Here is a 6166-nt window from a genome sequence, read left to right on the forward strand (position 1 = left end):
CCCTCGTGGGATACCATTCCCCCTTTTTTATTTTATTTAAAGTAATTTTAAGAGTTTGATTTGCCCTTTCTACTATTCCTTGCCCTTGTGGATTATAAGGGATACCTGTAATGTGTTGGATGTTGAGACGTTTGCAAAACTGAGAGAAATTAGAGCTAATGTATCCTGGCCCATTATCTGTTTTTAGTTGTTGGGGACATCCTAATACTGCAAAGGTGGCCAGCATATGGCTAATGACATGTTTGGTGGCTTCGCCCGTTTGAAGGGAAGCAAAAATGAATCCACTATAGGTATCTATAGTAACATGTATGTATTTAAGATTGCCAAAGTCAGAAAAATGGGTAACATCCATTTGCTATAGAGCGTTAGGAATTAGCCCTCTAGGATTTACTCCTAGATGAGGGGTTGGTAAATGGATAGCACATGATGGGCAATTCTTTACTATTTGCCTAGCTTGTTCTTTTGTGATGTGATGCATAAGACGTAATGTTTTTGCATTAAGGTGATGTAGTTGATGGCTATTTTGTGCAGCAGCGAGTTTGTCCTGAATGTTGTTATTGGCCACAAATAATTGAGAGACCTGGGGAGTTCAGGTGGCAAGATCAGCTTTTTGGTTTCCTTCAGCTAGGGGACCCGGTAATCCGGAATGAGCACGTAAGTGTCCAATGTAAAATGAATGTAACCTTTGAATGATTAATCTTTGTAATTGTCTAAACAGTTCTCCAGCATTGGAGGTGCTTCTTATTTGGCCAGCCATTTCTAGTAAGGGTACAGAGTGTGCAATGTAAGCACTATCAGTATATATGTTAAGCGGTTGGTCGGGGAAAGCAGAAAAAACCGCCAGTACTGCTTGCAGCTCTGTTATTTGAGCAGAGGTGCTTTTGGTCATAAATGATACCTCTTTATTTAGATATGTATAAGCTGCTTTGCCAGTGGACGACCCATCAGTGAATACTAACAAGGCACTTGCTATTGGCTGTGATGCCGTGCATAGGGGAAAAACAAACTCATGCCTGTTAGCGAAATTAAGGAGTTTGTCTGGAGGATAGTGATTATCTAATGTCCCCTTAAAGGAAGCCAGGGAAATGGGCCAAGAATCAGTAGATTGCATGAGCCAATTAATTTGATCAAGGTTATAGGGTTGGATTATTATGTCTGGCTCCTTGCCAAAATAGCATTTACCCTGATCACGGCCTTTTATAATGAGCTCAGCTACAGATTGATAATATGGTTCAATGACCTTTTTTGGCATGGCCAGTAGATGGATCCACATAAGAGGTGCTGTTTGCCAAAATACAGCTGTAGGGGAGAGTGTTGTTTTACATATGATAAATTTTAGAGGTTTGTCATAATTTATAAAAGTAGTAGCCTGGGAATGAATAGCATGTTCAACCTTGTGTATAGCCTGTCTCCCTTCAGGGGAGAGTTCACAGGGGGATGTGGGATTAGCGTCCCCGTGAAGGATATCATATAGTGGCTTAAGTTCCCCTTTACTGATTTTCAAATAGGGCATTAGCCAATTGATGTCGCCTAGAAGTTTTTGGAAGTCATTCAGTGTCTTAAGTTTGTCTAATCTTAATTCTAATTTTTGAGAAGAAACTTGGGACCCCCTTAATTGGAAACCTAGATAATTGCATGGGTCAGTGAGTTGTACCTTGTCAGGAGCTATTTCTAAACCATTGTTTTGCAGAGCAATGCGCATTTCATCATAGCATTTTAAAACTTCAGTTCCTGCCTTGCCTGCAATTAATATATCACCCATATAATGTATTATATACATGTTAGGCCAGCGGTTTCTTATAGATTGTAGAGCTGTGGCTACAAAAGATTGACACAAAGTAGGATTATTTGCCATCCCTTGGGGCAGGACACGCCACTGAAATCTTTTCATGGGTGCCCTAAAATTTGTTTCTGGCAGGCTGAACGCAAAGCGCTTTTGATCTTCCGGATGCAAGGGAATGGTGAAAAAACAGTCTTTTAAATCTATGACTATTTTGAAATAGCCTAATGGTATGGCGACGGGTGAAGGGAGCCCTGGCTGTAGGGCTCCCATGAGCACCATAGTCCGATTCACTACTCTTAGATCTTGTAGTAATCGCCACTTGCCTGATTTCTTTTTGATAACAAAAATAGGGGTGTTCCATGGAGAGTTACTGGGGACAATATGGCCAGCCTCGAGTTGCTCCTGTACCAACTGTTGTGCAGCTAGCAATTTTTTACTAGTAAGAGGCCATCGATCGACCCATACCGGCTCATCGGAGAGCCAAGTAATTTTTTCAGCATGGGCCACAGGAGTGTCAATGGCCCCTAAGAAAAATGGCCTAAACCTGCTCTGTCATTTTTTTGGAGGAGTGTTTATAGGTGCCGTTATACCTGTGCTATTCTTTCCTAGTCCCTGACCTGGTATGTATCCTGCTCTTAACATTTGGGCGGTGACCGTGGTGTTGGGACTTCCTATTATTAGCCCTATTTGAGATAGGAGGTCCCTTCCCCAAAGATTTATAGGTAGACCGGCTATAACATATGGTTGGATGGTACCTTGATTTCCCTCCTGATCTTTCCAAGTTAATAATTTAGAGCTTCTCTCAGGGTTCTGACTTTGTCCTATTCCCTTTAAATGAGTCATGGTTGTGTCTAAGGGCCAGGCTTCAGGCCAATCTTCTCTTTTTATAATTGTAACATCTGCCCCAGTGTCTATTAGGCCAGAGAACTCCTTGCCGTCTAGCCATAGTAGCATAGTGGGCTTTTGTGCTGAAATAATTTTAGTCCAAAAAACGTCAGAGGACCCAAATCCACGATCACCTCTGTACTGCGAGACGGCAGTATTGGCAGTAGAGAGTAAAGGCAGGAGCAGTAATTGTGCAAATCTTTGGCCTGAAGCAATGGTGTTAATATGTTTAGGGGAGGAAACCATGACCTTGATTTCTCTGGCAAAATCATTATCTATGACTCCTGGGAGGACCTGCAGACCGTTCATGGTCGAACTACTGCGGCCTATTATTAAACCAAAGGTATTATCGGGAAGAGGGCCAAATATTCCCGTGGGAAGAGCCTGAACCCCCATTTCCGGGGTTAATACTGTATGGGTGGAGGAGCTGAGAGGTCCAATCCTGCGCTTCCTGCTGTGGCTCTGAGGAGGCTTGAAACGGATTGCTGGTTGATGGAACAAAGCTTACTGCCCCATAGATTTGTTTGGGTTTGGGGGCCTGGGGCTGGCCCCTTTTCCCGTTTCCCTGTATAGGTGGCAAACTGTTGCCCTGGGCATCCATTTTAGATTTGCATTCATTTGCCCAATGATTTCCCCTTTTGCATCTAGGACATAACCCTGGAGCTGGAGTTTTATTATTAGATTCTTTTTTCCCTTTGCAATTTCTTGCAAAATGACCAGTTTCTCCACAACTAAAGCATTTTTTCTTCCCTTGTTGAGCTAGAAACTGCTTAACAGTAAAACCCTGCATCGCTGCAGCCATGGCGAGGCCTTGTTGGTAGGCCGCTTCGATGTCAGAGCACAAGCATATATATCCGCTTAAATCAGTTTTCTTTTTGTATGGCCTAATAGCTGCCTGGCAGGCAGCATTCGCATTTTCGAAAGCTAATTGTTTAACAAAGTCTGTGCCAGCGGTGCTACCAAAAATCCTACCAGCTGCAGTAATGAGTCTATGGACAAAATCTGCAAAAGGCTCATCTGGTCCTTGTTTAATGTTGGTGAGAGAGGAGCTCATATCACCCTTAGTGGGGAGCTTCCTCCATGCTCTTGTACCTGCTGCTTGAATTTGAGCAAAAAGTCCTGGATCATATTGCATTTGATTGTCACTAATTCCATAGTTGCCTTCTCCAATTAACATATCAAAATTCCACCCATTATTTGCCTGCATATTGCGTCTAGCAGTATCCTTACAGATTTCTACATATTCTGATTTCCATAGGAGATAGTCCCCTCCAGCTAGAGTCGCTCGAGCCAATGTTTGCCAATCACTTGGAGTGAGCCACTGATCTGTGACCGATTCAAAAATGGCCATAGTGTAAGGAGCCGTGGCTCCGTATTGAGCTACTGCAGTTTTTAATTCCTTTATGACTTTGAAATCAAATCCAGTGTGGTGTCGCCAGGCCTGTCCCTGGGCGTCTACTGTTTCTGACACTGGAAATGCCTCTATTTCCTCCAAGCCTGGTATTAGTCCTGACTGAAGGGGAAGTTTGGGGGCTGCTCCTCTGACTGGGGGCCTCTGTCTTTGGGGGCCCTCTACAGAGGGTTCAAGTTCTTTTCTTTGCTTTCCTATTTTTAGCCCCTCTAATTGTCTTATTAATTCCTGATGCTCCTTTTCTAATTGTATTTGTTCTTTTAAATATTCAATTTTACTCCTCAGTTCTTCTCGAGGATTAATAACAGGGTACACAGAGGGGGGAGCAGAGGGTGAGATATAGGGCGGCGGCCTTGTTTTCAGAGGCGGCCGTTCAGGGTTATGGTGTTTGGCTGCCTCTTCTGCCAAGCGATCCCAATCAACCTCTCCCTCGTCAGAATGATCTGCAGTATATTCTGATAGGCCTGGATATGACTTCTTTTTTGATTTCACCGACACTTCTTCAGGTGCCGCAGCTCCCCCTTCTGTAATCTGAAACTCTGACGGCTTACACTTCGGACTGTCCTGTTTTTCTTTCGGTTTAACTACTTCGTCCTCACCGTCATTTTCAAGAGATATTAAATTATCCTCCTCTCAGCTGTCATTTCCCTTATTTTTTCTACTCTCCTCCTTATGATCTGTCTTTAAGATATTTTGACCTTTTTTTACTACATTAGCTAGTACCAGATCACTATGTCTTTGAGATAAGAGTTCATCTATTAGATTCCAATAAGAGAAGGCGGTTACAGGAACCTTCTCTGGACCAAACGTATCATAAAAGTCTTTTAAGGCATCTCCTACTCTTTTCCACCGTTGTGGATCAATGTTCCCTTCAGTGGGAAACCAGGGACATAAGTCTTTGATATAATCAAAATATTTCAGCAACTGTTTTACTTTAACCTTTACTCCTCGTGCCTTTAATGGCTGTCCGAGCTGTTCAACAAAAAGCTCATGTCGGCTCATTTCTTGCCCCATGATCGCCGTTCACTTACTGAGGTGAGGTCAGCACGGCAGGTTCCCGTGTAGCCTTTTCCTCTTCTCTACTTGGCCGGCTAGCTCAGTCAGTAGAGCATGGGACTCTTAATCCCAGGGTCGTGGGTTCGTGCCCCACGTTGGACGCCACTTGACCCGTCCCGCAGGTCGAGTAACGAGGACACTAGAGGGGGAGTGAGGATGAGAAAGGGGCAAGAGGCACAAAGAATGGAGACAAGACAGTGCTCTGATCAAGTCTCGTTTATTCTTAGTCACAACAGCATTTTTGTAGCTCAGGAGAAGAGGAAGTTTTCATTAGGGAGGAGCCCAGCCGAAGCTGGGGCGTTATCTAACAGATAAGAGTTAGAATGAAGGACAGCAACTCCCAGGAAGAGAAAGAGGGAAGTTGCCCTTAATTAGGAGCAGACAACTATTATGGGATAATGAGGCCATGCCAAGCAGAACTTTAGGATGCCGGTCAGCAAGACTTTAGCTGAGGAACTTTCTAGTTCCCCACAATAAACTTTATTGATAAGAAATCTTTTGAAGAGATGCCTTTTCTGGAAGCTCTGTAAGTTATAACTATAACTTCATTATGTCTAGAATTTTTATAAAACTTAATTGAAATCTCTTTGTTATTTCTTTTGAAGTAAGATTACAATTGTATTAGTAGAAAGCTACTAAAGTTATGTAGCAAGTCGTTCCTGTCTCTGGCCCAGACTAGTGTGAGAATTATCTCACAGATCGGAATGACGCATCCTACAGCAGTGATTCTCAGCCAAGGTGGTTTTGCACCCAGGTGACATTGGCAATGTCCAAAGACATTCTTAGTTGCCACAATTGTAGATATGCTACTGGCATGTAGTGGGCAGAGGCCGGAGTTGTTCAACATCCTACAGCGCACAGGACAGCCCCTGTAACAAAGAATTATCTAGCCCAAAATGCTAAGTTATGTAACCCTGTGCTAGAGAAATAAAGACCACTTAATGCAAGTTTTTTTCAAGTACTTACTGTTTTGTATCTAATGCACTGCATGTGTACACATGGAAGCCTAACTCATACGAGATATCTCCCAC

General features: G+C 43.2%; 1 non-coding gene across 1 annotated transcript; it reads left to right on the forward strand.

Annotated features, from left to right (window-relative positions):
• Positions 1-5164: 5164 nt before the first annotated feature.
• Positions 5165-5237, forward strand: TRNAK-CUU (transfer RNA lysine (anticodon CUU)). Its single transcript has one exon. It is a non-coding gene; the product is annotated as a tRNA-Lys (tRNA).
• The last annotated feature ends 929 nt before the right edge of the window (positions 5238-6166 follow it).

This window comes from Furipterus horrens, unplaced genomic scaffold, assembly GCF_987537825.1.
Source record: "Furipterus horrens unplaced genomic scaffold, mFurHor1.1.pri manual_scaffold_41, whole genome shotgun sequence".
In the NCBI taxonomy this organism is placed as follows: domain Eukaryota; kingdom Metazoa; phylum Chordata; class Mammalia; order Chiroptera; family Furipteridae; genus Furipterus; species Furipterus horrens.